Raw genomic sequence first — 20,971 nt, 5'->3', positions numbered from 1 at the left:
TTGTGTTCCTTGTGTTTCTGTGAGCCTGGCAGTGGGCTAAGTCCTTTGTGTGTGCTATTTCATTTGATTTAGACAGTGACTTGTGGGGCAGGGTTTTTTTTTTTTGTTATCTGCATTTTACAGATAGTGGGTCTGTCCTGAGAGATGTCAAGAAACTTGCCTGAGACTGCATAGTCCTGAATTTGAAATTCAGGCTGAAATTTAACCTCATGCCTTCCTCAGGTACCAGGTGTTCATGTGCTTTCTTTTTATTTCTTAGTCAAACTTGCCAAAGATTGACCTTCTCAAAAGACTAGTTGTATTTTATTGGTTACTTCATATTTTTTAAAAATTCTTTTTTACTTCCTTTTTTCTACTATTTTTTAAAGAAACCATTTTTTTAAGATTTTACTTATTTATCTTTAGAGGGGGAGGGAAGGAGAGAAGGAGAGAAATACCAATGTGTGGTTGCCTCTCGTGAGTCCCCTGCTGGGAACTGGCCTGCAACCCAGACATGTGCCCTGACTGGGAATTGAACCGCGATCCTGTGGTTCACAGGCCTGCGCTCAATCCACTGAGCTACGCCAGCCAGGGCTTTCTACTATTCTTGAACTTATTTTTGTTTTTGTTTTTCCTGATTTGAAACTTGAGTTTGTTTAGTTTCAATCTGTCTTTTGTATTAATATAAACTTGTTGAGTGCCCTTCCTTTGCTTTTGAGTACTACTTTGGCTTCATCTGATAAATTTGGGCAATTTTGGTAAATTGTGATAAATTTTATCACCTGATAAATTTTGCCATTTGGTACTGTTGTTTTAGAGTTATAGATAGTTTGTAATTTGCTTGTATTTCTTTTTCAATTTGGGAGTTATTTAAAAATCCATTTTAAAGTTTTCAAGTGTCAAAAATCCAGACATAGCAAAAGTAAAATCACCAGATTAGAAAATGGTGTTTAGTAAGAATTTATCATGCATGTAAAAACAGTTCATGAACTGGGAACTTTTGAATTTAAAACTGATCTGTTCAGGGACATGGCATTACCAGTGGCTTACAAAGTGAAAATGAGGAAGCTGTTTAATCATTACAATAATTGGTTATTACAGTGGAGGTTTTGTGATGAGAGGATATTTATTAAAAGGGATTTTCTCACCTTATTTTAGGAAGATGAGTAAAGTTTCTCTTATGATCATCAGAGACATTTACCAGAAATGACCTAAATTGAGTTTTGTCTATGTTCATGAAATCAAGCAGGTTTAGCTTAGCCTACGCGGCTTAAATGGCTTTGCGTACTTGGGAGATTTTCAAGTCTGGTCCTGACTTGATTTTATTTAACAATTCCTTTCTATTGGTCATTCTTTTGGCAGGCTCAGTGTGTGACCTCCAAATATGGCATTACCCTCAGTTACCATTGCTGGCATAGGACGGAGAGTCACACAGTTGCTGCTACCCACAATTGGCTAGTTGGGGTGGAGGGCAGTCATTGAATTATTCCAGCTGTCTAATCCTAATGGATACTGCTTGACCTATGAGTGTCTGTTGAAGAACATTTAAAACCCTCAAGAGGTTAAAAAGCAACAAGAAGGTTAATAGAGTGACTATAAGGGAAATAATAGTCAAGGATTAAAGAATTCCTCAGAACAGAGATTCCCTGAAGGCAAGATTTAACCAATTGAATAAATCAAATGGGTTATATTTAGATTCAGGTTTTACCTTCGTAAGTCAACCTATGTTTTTCCAGATAATGTATAATCACGTTTCAGGGTTTTCTCTGAGTTATTTACATATGCACAGCATGATGCAGTAACAATCACATATCCTCATGATTAATTAGGACAGAATGAACATGAGGATGTTTTATTTCAGGAAACGGTGTTGCAGGTGAGCTTCCGCTTAAATTAGGTCTCTATGTGGTGTGAGAAATTAGGTAATTCATTAAGAAGTATTTTTATGGAAAAAGAAACAAAGGCTAACAGAGCAAATTATGAACTCAGTTCTGAGCTTGAAGAGCAGTTCGTTGAGAACATTTCTAGATTTGAGTTTGAAGTAACTTTGATGGTGTAATGAGGGTAACAGTTTTGATCTGATGGGTTTCCTGGTTTACAGTTTGACTGTCTCTGACGTCATCGGGTGCTCTGGGGACCTCCCTTGAGTAACTAGTACCGTCCGCCATGATCTGCTGTGGTGGTTTCCCTGAAGTTGGCAGGGATGGGTGCCAAACCCTCAGTGACACCCTACGGGGCTGGGATCTGCTTGTGGGCACACTCTGGCTTTTCTAGGGAAACGTTTTTTTCTACAATCACTCCATTTTTATCAAAGTTAATAATAGTAAAATAACTTTGTACATAAGTATAGTTTTGTCAGGCTTGGCTTGATTGTTTAAATAAATGTGGCAAGAAGAATGGTTCTCCCTATATTCTCCAATATGATATTCCAGTCAGAGCTTTGTCCATATCTGAAGGACTTTGGAAGTCAAGCTGAATTCTGTAAAATGTCCTGGAAGTGAGAAATCTCAGATCAGACCTCTAAGTCTCTTTAGGTGAGGAAGCGAAGCTAAAGACTTGCCTAATCATTCTGGTTACAAGGAGAACAGATTGCTATTAAACTTACGTAAATACAAATAGTCCTGAAAAACAAGAATACTGAATAAGAGTTGCTGAATTCTGGAGGAATCTGGTAAAGGGAAAAGGTAAATTTTTTGACATTTGTTTGCAAAAGCATACTTTACTAAATTGCTGTAAGTTATAAATAGCTTAAAAGGAGGGAGAAGAAAGGGCCTTTAAATCTGGAAACTAAAGTATTAAAGGATCAGAAATGTTTTAATTGACATCATAAAAATTGTAATCATTTTCTAGACTTCGTTCAGACTCATGTAATTTATTTTTGTTTTGTTTGATCTAGGATTTGCATTTTTATCAATCGATTTTTCCATTAGAGTTCTAGAAATTTTTACCTTGCTCAGTGTTATGACCCTACAGTTGTCAGAAACCGAGAGTACTTTCCATGAATCTCTTTGAAGATAAGGCATTTTTGCCTGTAGTTAATTGTAAATGGTTGCAGAGAGGAATCAGGAGTAAGTAAAATAATAACTGTGAGGGAGAAAAGACTTAAAAATAGCCATGGTTAAAGATTTGGTGAGAATGCACTACAAATAATGCAGTTGATAAGTTCGGTTACTTCTGTGGTATACACTTTTATAAAATAATAATGAATTATGATTGAGAATTATATCAGTTTTTAGGGATTCATGTAATTTATGAATTACTTATATTAATAATATGCAGCCACATAAGTATAACCTAAGAAGGTTGAATATTTTTCCTCGATCATGTTTCCCATGCATCGTTTAACACATCAAACAAGCCTAAGTAAATGAACATTTCCTTTTTTACAAGGAGAGAGAGAGCAAAATCTTTGGAGACCTGCCAGGGGTTCTTATCAAATACTCAAGTCAGTTCGAGGTCAGAAAGACTTCATTCACAATTTGCTTTGGGGATGTTTGTTTAAAAATGTCTAAAATTTTAAAACTCTTGATCAAATAGAATCAGTTAGTTATCTATCCAGCCAAAGTGTCAACTAAAAGGCTTCAAAGGCAGATACAAAAAATTACACAGTTTAAAAACAACTTAACTCTTTTAAAATTGGGAAGACTTAGTTGTTTTCTAAATGATTAAAGACCTTATAGAGGTAACATGAAACATAGCACATTTTTATTTATTTAATTATTGTTCAAGTACAGTTTTCTGTCTTTTACTCCCATCCCAGCCCACCCCCCCTTTTTTTACTTTAATTATTATTCAAATACAGTTTTCTGTCTTTTAACATAGGACATATTTTGATGAGATACAGAATTTTTGTTTAGGAAGAGTACATTAAAAGGAAAGAAAACTTTATGTAATTTTTTACTAACAGCAGGCCAATAATCTAAGAAATTTTGTAATTTTAATAGAGAAAAAAATTAATTTGTTTTATAGTACATTACTGACCTTATTTTAAAAGCCCTTTTCAGTAACACTATTGAATTTTAGCTAGAATTGACTCATAACATATCTCCCATCCCCTAACCTGTAGTTTACTGTAATCATTTAGGTTTTGTCTTATTCTTTTTTTCTCTTTCTTATTCTGAAACATCCAGTCATTTCATTTAGGAAAAGTTTACTTTTTTTAAAAAATATTTTATTTATTTACCTTCAGAGGGGAAGGGAAGGAGAGAAGGAGAGAAATATCAATGTATGGTTGCCTCTCGTGCATCCCCTGCCAGGAACTGGCCCCTGCTGGGAACTGGCCTGCAACCCAGGCATGTGCCCTGACTGGGAATCGAACCTCGATCCTGTGGTTCGCAGGCCCACGCTCAATCCACTGAGCTACACCAGCCAGGGCAAGTTTACTTTTTTTAAAACAAAAAATACATCATGTATTTCTTACATACTCTTCGCATAAAAACTCATCTCATTTTCTTCTCATACTTTGTATATACAGTTGTTTCCTTTCACTCTTACTGTTTTCAGTAGTTTTATTTTTACTTATTGATTATAAATTTTAAGTATTAGTAACTTTGACTTTCCAATGAACACTAGGAAGCAGACAGTTGAGAACTGTCTACCATATATATTAATACCCCATAGCAGATTAGTACATTTATAATACATAAATATGAAAAATTATACTTTTATTAGAGACATGTTTTTCATAGCATAATTTTTTAATGTGGCAGAAGACATACCTATTAATAGGCCCAAAAGCTTTTGTCTCTGTAACATTAAGAAAACCGAAAGTAGATAAATATGTTTAGTAATTAATATTTCAGTATATTTTTGAAAATGAATATCTATTATTAGTTTAAGTTAGTGTAATTTTTATTATATTTATATCTATTTAAATTACTTATTTTTAACAATTATGCTTGGGTTAGAAAAAGGGGGGAGAAGGGGCAACTATAATAGCATAATCAGTAAAATATACTTTTAAAAAAGGATCCCCCAGTGATGGGCAAGATAGGCTAATCCACTAGTGATGGGCAAGGTGGGTCAGAAAGGAGAGAACAGAGTGGTACTAAGGGCATGACATATGTCTGAGAGGTATTTTGAAAGAAGAATCACTAGTATTTAGGGACTAATTAAAGGTGTGGGTGGAGAATAGAGAGGGGACAAAGATGACTCCTTGGCAGTCAAGCTCAGGCTGGGAGATGGTAATGACATTCAAGACATAAGAAAGCAGGTTTGAAAGGAAGACCATGAGTCTGTTTTTTGGTGTTGAAGTTGATAGCATCCATGGTGAAAGGTCTGGAAGTGAACAGACTATAGGAGAATGAGGTGGTAGCAAGGTTTCAGAGAAGGCAGCGGAAAGCAGGGAGAGAGAATTTCAAGAAGTAGATAAAGAGGAGGGTTGTCCAATGTGTCAAATGCTGTGAAGAGACAAGAGCAGGGTGGTTAGACAAAGCACTTGAGATCTGGCCGGAGAGAATTCAGGTGCAATTAACGGGAGGGTGACAATCAGGTTGTAAAGATTTAGGGAGAATGGGCAGCAAAGGCAGGGGTGAGGGGCGGGGAGGAGGGCAAAGGTCCTAAAGAGCACAGGTAACATCACTTTGTCTAACCACCACGAATGAACTTCAGGACTTTGAGAAAGAGGTCACTGGGATCACAGGCTTTGGGTCTTTGGGTCTAGAAGAAAAATTAATCTACTAAACCTTCCAGATCAGTGAAAAACAGATTGCAGGGAAAGTGTGAAAGGGGATGAAAGGACCAAGTCAAGATCAATGTGGGGGGCATGGACTCTGCTCGCTGGTTGGTCAGGAAAAGCCGCTGGACTCCCTTCTTTGGGGAAAATGGGGTAAGAAGGTGAGGCCGCCCTCCCTGCTGTGACAGCAAGAGATGTGGCAGGCAATCGGGTGGTTTCCATGGTGATCAGAAGTAACCACTCATGCCCCAACAGTTTCCACTTGTGCAGATTTGTTTATTTAGTTTTTTGGAGGACTCTGTTGGCTCATTACATTTGGGGCAAGAAAAATCTCCTCACTATGTTGGGTCTGAAAGCAAAACGCTTTTCTTTCAGGCCAAACACAGCATTAACTGCACCTCGGCTCTGAGAAAAAATCTTGTGAGATTCAGTATTTATAGCTCACGAACCATTTTTCTAGGACTCCTCCCAGAGGGAGTTAAGTCCTTGGTGGGGGAGTGTCGGAAGGGAGATGATCAGGTTTTTAGAAAAAGAAGGTCCTTCCTCCTGCCGAGCTGCTGGGCTGCACCCAGGCCTGCCCGTGACATGCGTTGACCGTGGTGCAGACACAGGCGTGCTGGTCTGAGGATGGGAGGGCTGGGTTTAGATCTACCTGGGTGCACTGGTCTTGGTCACTTGCCCTTTCTGGAGCTCAGTCTTCCTCCTCTGTGAAACGGCGGGCGTGACAGTGATGTGGTAAAGTAACCTATCGAGCTTTCCAAGCTGAAGTTCTCCGTAAGTCGCTAATGAAGCCAATGGCACCACGCGAAGGGGAAATGAAGGAGCTCGTTTGTTTTGCAGGGAGATCCTGGCCTTCCGTAGGGGACATGGAATCCAAGTTTGCCATTGACAATGGCAAGTGGCAGTTTCCACAGGCCTATCTGTCTGACCTGTAATAGATGATACAAACTACTGTTTAAAGATGCACAGGAGGACTGTGGGTCCTTTTGTAAGAGACAAAATGCACATGGTTTGGAAGCTGGTCCAATACAGTCCTTTGAGATTTCAGTGGGCAGAGGCCATGCAAACGCTGGGAACTCTTGTATCAGAGGAACTGCCATTGCTTACAGAGGGAGGCCCCTGTGCTGTAGGAGAGGGCTTGTGAGTGTCGTTATGTGACTGGTCTCTAATCATGATACTGGGTGGTGTGCTGATGTCAGAGGAGTAGCTTTGGATTTTACATTTTTATCTGGAGAGTTTTCCTGCTGGGAAGACTGCACACGGATGTGTACAAGGCTTGTGTATATATGGGTGGGCGTGGGGGTGGCAGAGGAGTGTACGTGTTTAAAAAGGATGCTCTCTATAATCAGATGTCTCCAACTTTTCCGTTTCTGTGGTGGACTTTCTCCAGAAATGGGAGAGAAGCTTGCCTGGACCCTGTGTCCCCCTTCGCGAACCAACTTGTTCTTTTCTCCCCTTTGTGGACAAGCTTCTGGACAGTGTTGTTCGCGCTTTCTGTCTCCAGTTCTTTACCTGCACTCACAGCTTGCCCTGCCTGGTCTCACCCCCTTCCCTGCACAGCAGTGTTTCTCACTAAGGTCTCCATGTGGCAAAGTCTGATAGATATCTTTCCTTCTCTCCACTCCTCAGCAGCATTGAGCAGAGTTGGCCTGCCCTGGACCACACTTTCCTCGATGACATTGGCTGTTGTACACTTTCTCTTTGTCTTAGGTATTCTTCTGGTCCCTTTGGGAGCTCATTCTCCTCTAGCTACTAACCGCTATTTTTCGAGAATACCCAGCTTCTCATTCCTGTCTCACGTTATGCTCCCTCCCTAACAATTTCATTTACACCCTTGGTTTTTGTACCCCTCTCACTGCCTGTGATACCCAGACGTGAGTCATAGCCAGGTCTCACGTGTCCACCTTGGGTCGGAATGGCTTTCTATTCCTAGAGCCAGTCTCCTATCCAGGCCACAAGACATGCCTGGCTTTTAATATAATTAAATGATCTCTCTTTTCTATTCAAGCTGGCAAAATTAAGTTGGTACTTTTCATCAAGATAATGCACCCAGGGATGTTAAGGGAAAAACTTGGCTCTTCTCTGAAGACACAGTCTACCTGGAAAGATAAAATACACATATGTGAAACAGTGTGTCCCGAGGCAGGTGTGAGGAGGGTGCACACCCAAGAGGCCATGGGCAACTTCACGGTCAGCATGGCAAGGTCCGACCAAAGAACGTTTTGGAGGCCTTCCCTTTGCACAAAGACATCTGTTAGTCAGAAAGTGACCCTGGCATTCTGTAATGTTCTATCAGGAATTAACACCGTCACCAGCTCTTGTCAAAATAACATGAACAGCACATTTAAAAGCTATTTAGCAGAACCACTCAATATTACATGCAAGGTTTGAAGATGTCCACTTTGAAATGACTCCTTTTAATCACAGGCTGAAAGCAGCAAGAGGTAGGAAAAATTATTCTTGCCTCAAATTAATTAGGATTCTCTCTGGTTGAAAGCTTTTCAATGGAAGAAAAGGAAAATAATTAATTCTGCATAAAAGATGATTGCATGAGAGGCCTGTATGTTAAAGCAGTGACTTTAAACCACGCAACACTTGCGAGGCACTCAAGGCTTCCTTCAGGGTCGCTGGTCGTGGTGACTCAGTCAGGAAGAGGATTTCTTTTACTTCTGAACTAGTGGGTCTCAGAGCCTGTTAGAAGCAGAGGAGGAATTAGTCCGAAGGATCTAATTGAATTAGTCCATTGAATTAGGACCATTGAATTAGTCCGAAGGATCGTGCTGGGAAAGGTTGGCCAAGGGCAAACATGAACAAGAGACAATTTCTTGCACCTCTTCCTTCCTGGGCTGTCTCCAACTGTGTCCTGCTTTCAGATTCTCTCTTGCCAACTCTGGGATCCGTATTCCATTGTGGAGTCTTATTCAGACCTGGCAGGACCTGCTCACCTTCCGTCAATCTTCTTCCCGCCATTGCAGTGCATTTGTCCAGTGTCCTACCCTCCAAGGTCTTCCTCACCCCTGTTGTCTGTGTTATGTTACCGTTCGGTAATCTGGTTTTTATTTGAACAGTGGCTCCCTCCAGGCAACAATGCAACCCACAGGAGTTGTCTCCCAACGAGTGCCTCCCTCTATAGTCATAGCACATTCAGTGTCGGGCAGGAGTGTCGACTTCAAGACAGAGCAGTCTTGGTTTCAGGTGGGAGCTGTACCACTGCCCAGCGGGGAGTGCGTAGGTGTGTTGCTGAACCTCGCTGGGCCTCCGTTCCTTCGCTAATGAGGGCAGATCATGATGTCTACTTCTCAGGGTTGAAAAAGGTTAAGGTGGTGGGTGTGATGGGCTCAGAGCCCAGAGCAAAGTTGACTTTTCTTCTATGTAAGTTGTTGTGATTGTATGGGTCGCTGACCCTGCTTATGGAAATACTATTTGTGAATTAAAATTCACCAGGCTTGGTTGAAGGAGGAGTAATAACAGGAAAATGATGGTTCTGTACCAACCAGTCACGTGTCAGCCTGTGCACTGGCTGCATGTCTGCACCGCTGCAGAGCCAGAGAGAGTCTCAGTTCCGTGTCCCCTGGGAGGGGCACTTGGTGACCCAGGACACAGGAGTACTGAGTTCTGGTGGGTTGTGTCTCCGATTGGCTCTCTCTCCAATCTAGGGTAAGTTACATTTCCTTTGAGAATTAAATAAACAACTGTGTGGGAAGCCTTTAGAAACTGTAAAGTGCTATGTAAGTGTTGGCTGTGAGGAATATCATTTCTAGTTTGGCCTCATAGAGGCTTGAGGAAGGTCTGATCATGTTCAAATTCATTTCAGTTCATGAGCAGCCTGGGAAGCAGAGGAGAGGGGTGGCCACGTGGACTGTCTGGAGGAGATGTGGAGACCTTATTTTCATGAGGTTTTGCAGAGATTTTTCTTATAGTTCAAAAAACGTTTTATTATTTTAAAACAACAAACGTTTATTGGTCAAAAAAAATTCCCTCACATACCAATCACTCATTCACTCCAACCATCTAGTCTAATCTGTATTCCCACCATCTTCTACCTTTTTCATAGTAATTTCTTATCATGGGTTTTAAAATTTTTTTCTATTAGGGTTTACATTCAATATCATTTTGTATTAGTTTCAGGTGTACAGCATAGTGTTAGACAGCCATATACTTTCCAAAGTGGTGACCTTGATATTTCAGGTACCCACCTGGCACTGTGCACAGTTATTACAAAATTATTGACTATATTCCCCATGCTGTACTTTACATCCCTGTGCCTGTTTTATGACTACCAATTTGTACTTCTTAATTCCATTGCCTTTTTCACCCAGCCCCACAACCCCCCTCTCCTCTGCCAGCCTCCAGTCTGACAGGGGTGGTCTTTTTACAGTTGAATTATTTCTTCCCACAGACACCCCAGTTTTTATAAGGAAGTCTCTTGCAGCTGCCTCTCTTGCATTAGGGAGGGGAAGCACCCTACTTTTCTTCACCAATGAGTAGCTCAGAAACGGGACCCTGGCCCAAATGCCGACAGCCTCTTCTTACAGCACAGTGCCCCTTTCAGAGTGATTGGGATGGCAGGGCTGGTTTTAAAATAGTGCCTGTCAGTCAGCCTCATAAGAAGGGTCCTAACTCCTCTGCGCGTGTGAGCTAAGAACATTATCCTCAGCCTGGGATTGTAGCTGGAATTCTGGGACAACAGGAGAAACCCTGCTCCACACAGCTTTGGCACTGAGTTATGGGACAGCATGTTCAGAAGGGGGGAATCTGATGATGGTGTCCACAAGTATTTAACCAGAGATGCTCAGCAGTAAATTTATAATGATGTGTGTGTCACAGAGTGGCCTGGCTCAACACTGGCAAAAGGCCATGGTGAGGGCAGACTGGAGGGCAGGTAGCAGTGAAATACTGTTCTGCTTAGCCTTTGTGTTTCTTTTAACTAATTTTTAGTGGACACCAGCATTGAGCTGGTGATATACATCCACTGGAGAAAACAGGCATGCAAATAACCCAAATGCTGGACAGGATGGAAGATGTGGTAAGTTGGGTAAGAACTGTCTCGTGTAGCACAGCAGGAAGACTGACTTCAGGCAGCAGTACTAAGAGCCAAGAGGTGGAAAAGCTGAGCTCTAACGGCATCATCTGTGGTCCTGGATCCAGCTGTGCCTGAAACCCCCACAAATCTCCATTGCACAAGTAAACAAATCCCCTCTTTAGCTTAAGTCACTTGAAGGTAGAGCTCTGTCCCACGTAATCACCATGGTCCTGTCTAGTACAATCAATTAGGAGACTGTTTCTAAAGTCTTGGTGATTGCTCCAGTTTGACAGCAAAATGGAAAGGCTGAACTCTCCTACAGAGGTGCTTTACTGGGTCTTTAACCAAGGGGCTCTGTCTTCACCAAGTCACAGTAAACTCAAACGTGTTTTCGTTCACATTGTATTTTTTTTTTTTGGCAGAATAAATGTGGTGCCAAGGACTCAAGAGGTGGTGTGATATGAAGTGTTATTTTTTGTGCATTGTTATTCCTGCACATTTTTACCTGCTCCTCACTCACTGCCTCCCCACCCTCATTCCCCTTGGGTTCTGATATTGACCTTGTATCTCTCCAGTCTTCACGTAGACAAAGGAGGCAGAACCTTCTGGGTTGGAGGAGGGGAGAGGAAATTGTTGAGAAAGAAGGCAGGGTGTTAGGTCCAGAGCAGTAAAACGACCTTTCCCTCTTTGTGGAACTCCCTTGTAATTTTGGAAACCTGAGGTTGGAGAGGACACATATGACTTTTAGGGTGAAACCTATGGATCATAGGCTTCAGGGGCTTCAGGGTGGGGCAGTGGAGAATGGAGCTGATGCTGGGATGAGGTGTTCTCAGGCAGGAGAGGCCAGAGCAGTCTCTGGTTGTCTGTGGCCCAGTAAGAGCCGGCCCGCCCCCAGGGGCCTTCTTGTGGCCAGAACCAGGGAGCATGAGCAGACTAGCCCTGACCTGGCGACAGAGAGCAGAGGGTAGAGCTAGACCAAGGCTGAGAGGAGTCGTTCCCACCCACACCTGGGCGGCGGCAGCAGCATTGCACGGGCCCTGTCCCCTTGTCTCCTGGAGCTCGGGGTCAGCCGAAGGAAGGTAGAAGGGAGGGCAGGAAGTCCTGAATGTAGCTGAGATTGAAACCTGAAATAGTTGTCATCCCCGAATTTGACAGTTTTCCTGAAATTAATAAGATTGAATTTTTGGCCATCAAGTAGAAATGAGATATTGATAAAAACATGAAATCCTGTTACAGGAAAACCCTTAAGTTTGTGACTTATGAAATTTGTACCTGCTACACATACTTTTGGGCACTAATCTTTAGTGCCAAGCTAAGGGGGGTGGGTTTGACTAGCAAGATGCCCCTGTCTGCTCTGCTCATGGACCTGGTCAGCTCTGCATTCACAGCGACCTTCGCCATTAAGACTTCTGTCCAGTCCGCTGCCATCTTTGGGGACGGAGTGACAGACCTGCCTGCCAGTGCCCATAGCCTTTGCTTACAGGCATCGGTCATTTCCGAGGGACCTGAAGCCTTTGCTCAGATCAGAAACCTTCTGTCTGCAGTTTCAAAATGCAAGTTTGCTCAGGGTTGCTAGACTAATTTGTGGAAATGGAAGTGGTCAACTCCTTCCAGGCAGTGGTGCTCCAACTCGTGTGTGCATCACGGTTACCGGGTGCGGGGAGAGATGCCGTGTTGGGTAAAATGCAGATCTGCAGGCTGGCCCCTGGAGTTTGGTTTCGACGCAAGTGGTCCTTAGCATTCACTCTGAGAAACAGCTCTGAGGATAACATGTATATACCATTTGGGTTTTCTTAAAGGCTCTCAGAATGGACAAATAGCTCATTCACATATCTCCTGCAGATTAGTTCTAAAGACAAACCAAAGTTTTTAAAGGGGAAAAATCATGTGAAAGGTAGTTTCTCTGGCAAGTTTATAGTAACTAGAAGGGACAACGTGCCCAGAATAGACATGACATCTTAATCATTGGTACTGAGGAGCTGTAACGCCAGAGTATAGAAAGCTTAAATAAAACTGTAGCTCTCTTTCTTTTATTAAAGAAAGAAAGCCCAGGAGTACAATAGCAGAACAAGAACTAATTCGGGAAGCTTGCTGGTATGATATTGTCAATCACACCAGTGAGGTGGATAAAAGCTTTTAGCACATGAATAATTTCAGTGAAAGGGCTTCATCGCTTTTTATTTGCCGGGCATTTATAGGCGAATAAACATGCTGGCGTATATTATATATGGAGTGAAAGTCAGCAGCAAATGAAAGCAAAGACCCCCAGACCCAGTTACCGGAGCAGTCTGTGGTTGCTTAGCAACCAGGCAACTGGAGAATTCTCTCTCCCTTTCTTTCTTTTGTTTTTAGATTGCAGTAACCTTTGATCAATTTTGGCTCCACAACAAAAGCCTTGGATATTTTGAGCAAAGGGTACCTGCTAATTTGTAGTGGAAGGACGTGGACCATGACACCGGTTTCTCCTTCCCATTTCATGTTAAACAGCAACACAGGCTAACATTTCTTTCAGAAAGTCTTAGTGCTGCTGGGCTGGGTCCCTGATGGATCGGAAGTTACATGTAATTGCTCCCAATCACTCTGAAAGGTATTGCTGCCTGTCAATTCATGCTGATTCTTCCTCTCATCGGCCAGCTTTGGAAGTCTGGCTTCTTGGTTCTAAATCCAGTTCCCAGAAGCGCCTGAGTGCCTAAGTCCTAAATCCTGGGGAGGCAGTAAACGTCCATTCCTGTCAACAACATCGTGGAATTAGGGAATGCCGAACGGGAAAGGGAGACCGTCCTTCCTGGCCCCTCCTTTCTTTACAGGCCCTTTCCATTCAAATTCTTGCAAGGCAACTTGCCAGCATCCACAGGCCCAGCTACCCGCCACAAAACCTGCAGGTTCTTCTTCCCCTCTGGGGGCTTCAGAGCTGCGACAAGCAAGAAAGGGTACAGATAACGATCCGGTGCGATTCGGACGTAAGACCCAGAAGGGAAACATCTGACGGCCGCAGTGCGGCTTGTCAGAGGAGAGTCCCTGGGACAGAGTAGTCACTGGCTTCCCGGGATCCAACCTCACAGAAGCCTGCGGATAGTTTGGATTCTACGGGCTGAGTCTGTTTCGATGAAATTAACTTCCTTGAATCAGTCAAGGACATCTAATAGGCCAATCACACCACGTCCTTAGTTGCAAAGAGATGGGGAGGAAGAGGAGGGAGAGGAGGACCATAAGTTAGGGATCTCGCTTTTCTAGCTCCAAGGTTCTTCCTCCTCAAGGTGTTCTGTCCACAGATGAGGGGGACCACGTGAGCAGTGCAGTTCCTTTCCTCCCTAAGGAGGAAGGTAAAGAGTAACTGTGCTCTTGGTCTTGATTAGCTTTGGAGCATACTTTTCCTTGATGAGTGAAAGTTATTTTCATGGCTTCTCTTTGGCTCAGATTCAACCAGGAGCATAATTCCCAAGGAGCAAATCCCAGGCCGGATGGGTTATGGGCATGAAAGGGATGGCCTTACTCTCCCAGCCTTGTCTCAGTGCCCAGGCATGGCAACAACCTTTGATGGCTAAGGGTGTTGGGCACAGCGTGAGGGAAACTGTTTCCCCAAGTTGACCTGTAGAGTATTGTGGGGGATCCCAGAAGGGTCAGAGGAAGGGAGTCTGGGGCTGCACCCAGTTTTCCGTTCTGAAGCCACACATCCCGGTTTGTCAGCGACTTACTTTACGTCCTGAGCAGACAGCGGCTCGTTGCCCTTTGCTGAGAAGAGGATGAGCAGTGCTCACGTGCCCCAAAGATCCCCCAAGTCTGAGCTTATTCTCGTTAGGCTGGTGCCCACAGCACCTGTCACTTTTCTCCTTGTCCTCAGTTACTGCCACCTGATCAACGGCCTGGGTGGGGAAGCACTTTGAACTTAAACTGTTTTGGTGTCAGCGCCTTGAGTTGAGCCTTCACTTTGTTTTTCCACCTGCTTCTGCAGCCCAGGAAACCTCTGGATGCCCGCATGTGGCTCATTTGGAGCCTGGAGGATCCCAGAGAGGGTGGCCAAAAAGGAGGGGGGCGGGGGGTGGTGCCTGGGAAAGAAGAATCTGCTTCCTTTCTCTGTGGCTTTCCTCTGTCTCCCCAATGAGCTGACTCCTGTTTGTGTGAGCAGATTAACCAGACACACTGCATTTTGGTCAGGGCCGCTTCCCAAAAGGGGATTTAGGGTTATGAGGCTACTGTCACAAAAACTCCTTCCTCCTTCCTGGCTGCAAAAGAAGCCAAAAAGGAAATAAATAGGTTAGTGGAACAGTCAGGCTGTTGAAAGGCTCACAAACTTGAAGCAGTCACCGAGGGACATGGTTTTGAGTGGCCGAGTTAAACATTTTTATAGCTGAGACTGTTTCATTGTAAGGCCTGAAAATTTATATGTGAACCTAACCTTGTTGCCAACAAGAAGGATTCCTAACACACCCTTCATGCCCTGCTTGGTGCTGTAGCAGGTCAGTTCAGTGTGCCGACCATTTAATTTAATAATTGGTATCCACCGAATTGGTAAGATTGGTACAGGGGCAAGTTGGGAGTCTGGCTGACTTAGTTCTTTGCTTTTCCCCAGGTTGAGTGGGAACCATGTCGAGGTCACTTGTAGCCTTTGTACCTTCATCCTCAGTTATTAACTGTGTACTCAGGAAGAAGTCAGAGAATTGGCCTAATGGGGGAGTGGGCTACTGAGAAAATAACTGAGGTATTCAGAGACCTAGAAACCCTACTGAAAAAAACCTTTGGATTGGACGTGTCACCCAGGATATACAGTCCCTATAATTGCTGCTCCTTCAGCTATTGGTATAATGTTTTTCTTAGGGAACCTGCTTGGAATTAACCCTTTGGGTAGAGTATGCCAGTCTTTAATGTATGTGTTGCCTTTTGGTTTTAACCATTTGTGCAAATTTGGGAAATTGATATTTAATTAAAATGTCAAATCCAAAAGCTTAGCTCGGTTGATCACCATTCCAACGGAGGAAAGTAAAAGGGGGGTAGAAGTGCAGCGCACTTCCGCAAAGCACTGGAATGGGGAGGGAGAGTTTGGAGACCCCACCAAAGGGGCCTGGGGCTGGGACAGCGCCCCCAGGGCAGCCCCTCGCTCCGCTGTCAGATGGTGGACGAGAAGAATATGGTTAACACTGCACGTCAGCGGAGCAGCCTTGAGTAGCTCCAGAGCCTGAAACACAGGAGCTGCACACAATGTGCCGTGGGCGGAAGAGGAACTTCAGGAGCCTGCTAGGCAGCCTGGGGACAGCTCACGGGGAGCTGGAGGGTGGGCTTCCCGTCTCCAACGGCAGATGACCCAGACGCTCTTACCATTTATTTTGCCTGTCAACCAATGAGACCTTTAGGGAAGCAGACTCTTTATGGGGTGTGGGGTGTCTTTTCCACATTTGAATCCTGTGACATATGGCAGAAAAGTGTGAGGGATTAGGGCTTTTCTGGTCCCCACATTTTCTGCCTTCAGATGTGACGAGGAGGTGGGACAAGAGCTATCCTCAGTCCTCAGAGGACTTTCACAGAGAACATGCGGATTTCTCCAGGCAAGGGATAGTCCGGGGGCTTGTTAGATCCAGAGTGGGATGTTAGCCAGGTAATATCCCGGGACACCTGTGAAGCTTCGTGCTGTGTTCCAGCCTCCAGCGGTTCGTTCCTCTTGGTTTCCTTCCCTCCCCCAAACAGGCTGGCCTCCTGTTTTGGGGACTGGACATTCCAGCCTTATCAGAGGGCTGGTCAAATGTTTGTCTTTTATGGACTCAGTGTTTACTTGTAGTGCAGGAGTCACTGACCACACAGCACAGTAGCCTCTGGGTTAACCTAATCGATATTCCTTTATTAAGTCCTGAATTTCATCCTAGGTCTAGAATCAGCCTCCCCGAGGCTGAATCCTCTATTAGCTACTCTGTGTAGGTGAATCACTTAACCTCTTTGTGTCTCAGTGTCCCTGTCTGCAGTATGGGCTAATAACAGAATGCACCTCAAGGGGTTGTTACGAGGATGGAACTAGGTAATGGAGGTGACGGACGTAGAATAGAGCCTGGACCATGGTGAATGCTCAGCTAATGTGCCTTAAGATTACATAGCACTACTGCCCAGTGTTGATGGGTGCCGTTAGTGTGGTCCACCTGCACCCTGACTCTCCCACCTGCACCCTGACTCTCCCAGTGCCCCCAGATGGGAGTGTTTCTGCTGGAAGTCACTTGGGATGTTGGGAGCACATCCTCTGAGCAATGAATCATGGGGGACCCTGAAGGGCGATGTGGAGATGGTAAAGAGAACTGGGGAACTAGTGGAATGCACAGATTAATTTCTGGGATAACTGAAATTTCATCATTCCCTCCGTTTTGTTTTAACACTTAATGTTACCCCCAATTTCCCAAGCCTCTAGATCTTTGGGCTTTGTAAAGTGCCGTCTTGGGACCAGAACAGAACCGTACTGATTGGACCCCCTCGGACTCAAGGAGCTCTGCTCCGACGTGGGTGCTCGCTCTGCTGTCCTTCAGGCCTAGGTGCTGCGACTGCTCTGAGTCCCAGCCTTGTCACCTGTAAAACTGTGATAACAATTGCATCCGTCTCAACTAGATTATCGTGTGGCCTAAATGTAAAGTGCTTACTACAGTGCCTGGCCCGTGATACGTACAATACAAATTAGCCGCTATTACAATTATTTAAAAAATTTATTTCAGGGGGATATTCAGTTAATCAGATCCAAATTATGTGGGTTCTGGTCAATTGAGATTCCTCTACAAATTGGCAAGTCTTAAGAACTAAGTTTTTGTTTCTAACTATAAGGGGCGGGCAGTACATGATGCGGTTGGATTGGGAAGAATCAGACATTTAAAAGGCTTTGGCTGGGTGACACGCTTCTCCCCAGGAGGGTGCTGTGTCTATGCCGATGCCCCATAAGGACCGACTGGTTACGAAGGTGAGGCCTGGCCTTGTTTGTGGCCCTTGTTCGATGTCCCTAGGCTTGGGTGCCAGGGGAGGTGGCACCGGGACTTGGGGATTTTCTCTCTCCTCTTGCTGAGTTCTGTAAAGAGACAGCCCTTTTGGCAGAAGGACAAGTCCCCACAGATTCTTCCACTATCTTTAGCTGCCCCCCAAAATTGGCCAAAGGTTGGGAGCCTCTAGAGCAGAGGTAGTTCATTCCAGCAGGAGAAGATGATAACTGCAAGCACCTCCATTAGAGCCAGTCACTAGGGCCAAGCCAGGAGCAGCTCGGGGAGCATCGGTTCCTTGGTACCACGGGCCTCCCTCCACCTTACCCAGTGCCCAGAGCCAGCGGGGCTTCCTTCCAGGTTCATTGCTTGTGGGGACACAAAACAGTGAGCAACCAATGCATGCTTATGTATGATACCCTGGTCCTTGTCATTCTCATTACCATTGCGATATATATATATAATGTATACTGGTCTGCTTATAATTATGTGGAACATTGCCCTTCATATATTTAACTGTTAAGAAATAAAAATGTAAGTGGAACTTTTTAAAAGGGACCTAATGTAGAACAAATTTTGAAGGGAAAGTAAGGTTGACCAAAGCATTTATGGATTTTCAACTCTGGTGTAGACAGCAGTGGATTAAGAGGCTAGAGGAACAGAGTCTCTCTCTTGCATTTCAGTGTCTTCTGTTTAATGGCAGAGAAGCTCAAAGTATATTGGCGTCCTGATGGGAACCACAGTGCCGTGATTAGATGTGCCATTGAAGGCCGTGTCTTCCAGTGTTGTGAAGCAAGGGAATTTTGGATCACGTGTTGCAGCCTGTAAACAACTTCCTGTTGTTCGAGGAGCGCACACGCCACTGGTCAGCACTAGAGAGCATTTTCACCGTTTCACTGCCTTTCTCTCCAAAGAAGGAATCTGTGTAGGAAACAAAACCTTGACTAATGAGTAAGGCCCAGTATTCTGCACCCCCATAAAGTCATTTATCAGATATGCTCCTATTTTAACCAGTTACTTTAAAAAGCAAATACTCTTTATCAGACATGTCTCTATTTTAACCAATTACTTTATTGCATGTTTATTACAAGTGCAAAGGTCAGGCAAAGTCGATGGCTGCTGTCTGCAGGGCCCTGAGTCACAGCAAACACTGCTGGTCCGGGAACTTTGGAACCGGGCTTCTTATTGTCCCAACTGTCATTAGTGCCTAAGTAGTTATTATAAATGCCTTTTATATGTCAACCATTATGTTGAAAGTCTCCCCAAGTTCAAGCACATAAGGGAGGAAATCACCTCCACCTTGGATTCCTCTGATAATCTTGAAAGATTATTTTTCAACCCTAAACGGATACGCGTAAAATGGTCTTTTGTGGGGTAAAGCTTACGGCACCTCCCAGTCATAAACAGAGATTTATAGAAGCACAGATATTAATTACACACTCTGTTAATTTGGGCTACAATTCCACTTTCCATTTGAATTTTGAAATTTATAAGCCATTTGGCACTTTGTCTAATATTACTTTTTGCTCATTCCAAAAACCACAAATACAATATATTTTAGCGTCTCAACCCCTTGGTGAAATAGACAGGAGAAGGAGAGTGAGAGGGACAGAGAGAGTAAACAGAGATATTTGAAGGGTTTAAACAGCTCATAATGTTCATTCAGAGAATTCTTGCCTCAAATTCTAATCTCCCCTGGATTTTGTTCCATCTTTGTACAAAGGGCTTTGGGAAGCTGGGGGAGAGAGTGGGACTTGGGGGAACAGGCAGAGGCCGGTGGGCAGCTGAATTCACCTACTTGAGTTGATATTATTGTTCCTTTGGGCCAGAATGATAAGAGTTCTGCTGGGTTTTATCACTGGCCAGCTCTGTGGTCCTGGGTAAGTCACCACACCTTCTGAAGCCTTACTTTTCTCATTTGTATTTCAAAAGCTCTTGCTGGATGGATGTTCTCCAAACATGGTCCATTAACATCATTTAGTACTTGTAAAAAATGTGACTTCTGTCTCCTGCTGCAAACCCTTGAAAGGCGGGCTGGGGCTCGGGCATCTGAGTGTTCAACTCACTTGGGTGCAGTGTGAGGACCACTGGCTAGGTGAGCCCTCAGGCTCCTCGTGCCCTCACAGTCTGTGCTGCTGGCAGGGACAGGCATGGGTGGCTGGGACAAGTGTGCAGTGGTAGTTTCAGTTGACAGCAGGTAGCTCGATGGGCTGTTCGTTTCAGCAGAGAAGGGGCAGTCTTTTGGCCTGTGGTCAGGGAGGGATGGGACTCCGAGGCCTGGTTGCATTTCTTTTCGCTTCCCAGAGCACTGGTGCATCTGCTGAGCATCCTTTGGAAGAATTCACAGACATAGTATCCCTGAGTCTAATATTGGCTTTCCATTCTCACAGGCTAAAGTTTGGCTTTCCATTCTCACAGACAGTTTGGCTTTCCCATCACCTAATCTGTTTGGCTCATTCTAGTTATTTCTGATGCAAACTTGTCTCCTTAAGACACATACAAGCATGTTCATAAACACACTCATTTTTTCAGTTCTAAGAGCCCATTGCTAAGCTTGGAAACAGATCTGACATTTCTGAGTTTCATTTCTTTCCCAGATCTTTTTTCCCAACCCCTTTCTTTTTTAAAGTATATTTTATTGATTATGCTATTATAGTTGTTCCACTCTTTTTTCTCCCCTTTGTTACCCCTCTGCTTGGTACCCCCATTCCCTCCAGCATCTCCCCTTAGTTCATGTCCATGGGTCTTGCATATAAGTTCTTTGGCTTCTCCATTTCCTATTCTATTCTTAACCTCGCACTATTTTGTACCTACCATTTATGCTACTTATTCCCTGTACCTTTCCCCCCGTTTTCCCTCCTCCCCCTCCCCGCTGATAACCCTCCATGTGATCTCCATTTCTGAGATTNGATCTGACATTTCTGAGTTTCATTTCTTTCCCAGATCTTTTTTCCCAATCCCTTTCTTTTTTAAAGTATATTTTATTGATTATGCTATTATAGTTGTTCCACTCTTTTTTCTCCCCTTTGTTACCCCTCTGCTTGGTACCCGCATTCCCTCCAGCATCTCCCCTTAGTTCATGTCCATGGGTCTTGCATATAAGTTCTTTGGCTTCTCCATTTCCTATTCTATTCTTAACCTCCCACTATTTTGTACCTACCATTTATGCTACTTATTCCCTGTACCTTTCCCCCCGTTTTCCCTCCTCCCCCTCCCCGCTGATAACCCTCCATGTGATCTCCATTTCTGAGATTCTGTTCCTGTTCTCATTGTTTGCTAGTTTGTTTTTGTTGTTTTAGGTTCAGTTGTTGATAGTTGTGAGTTTGTTGTCATTTTGCTGTTTATAGGTCCAGCCCTTTT

The sequence above is a fragment of the Sturnira hondurensis genome, unplaced genomic scaffold (genome assembly GCF_014824575.4).
Source record: "Sturnira hondurensis isolate 20B ecotype Veracruz unplaced genomic scaffold, ASM1482457v3 Scaffold0001872, whole genome shotgun sequence".
Classification (NCBI taxonomy): Eukaryota; Metazoa; Chordata; class Mammalia; order Chiroptera; family Phyllostomidae; genus Sturnira; species Sturnira hondurensis.
The sequence above is the reverse complement of the archived record's forward strand: the minus strand, read 5'-3'. Positions refer to the sequence as shown.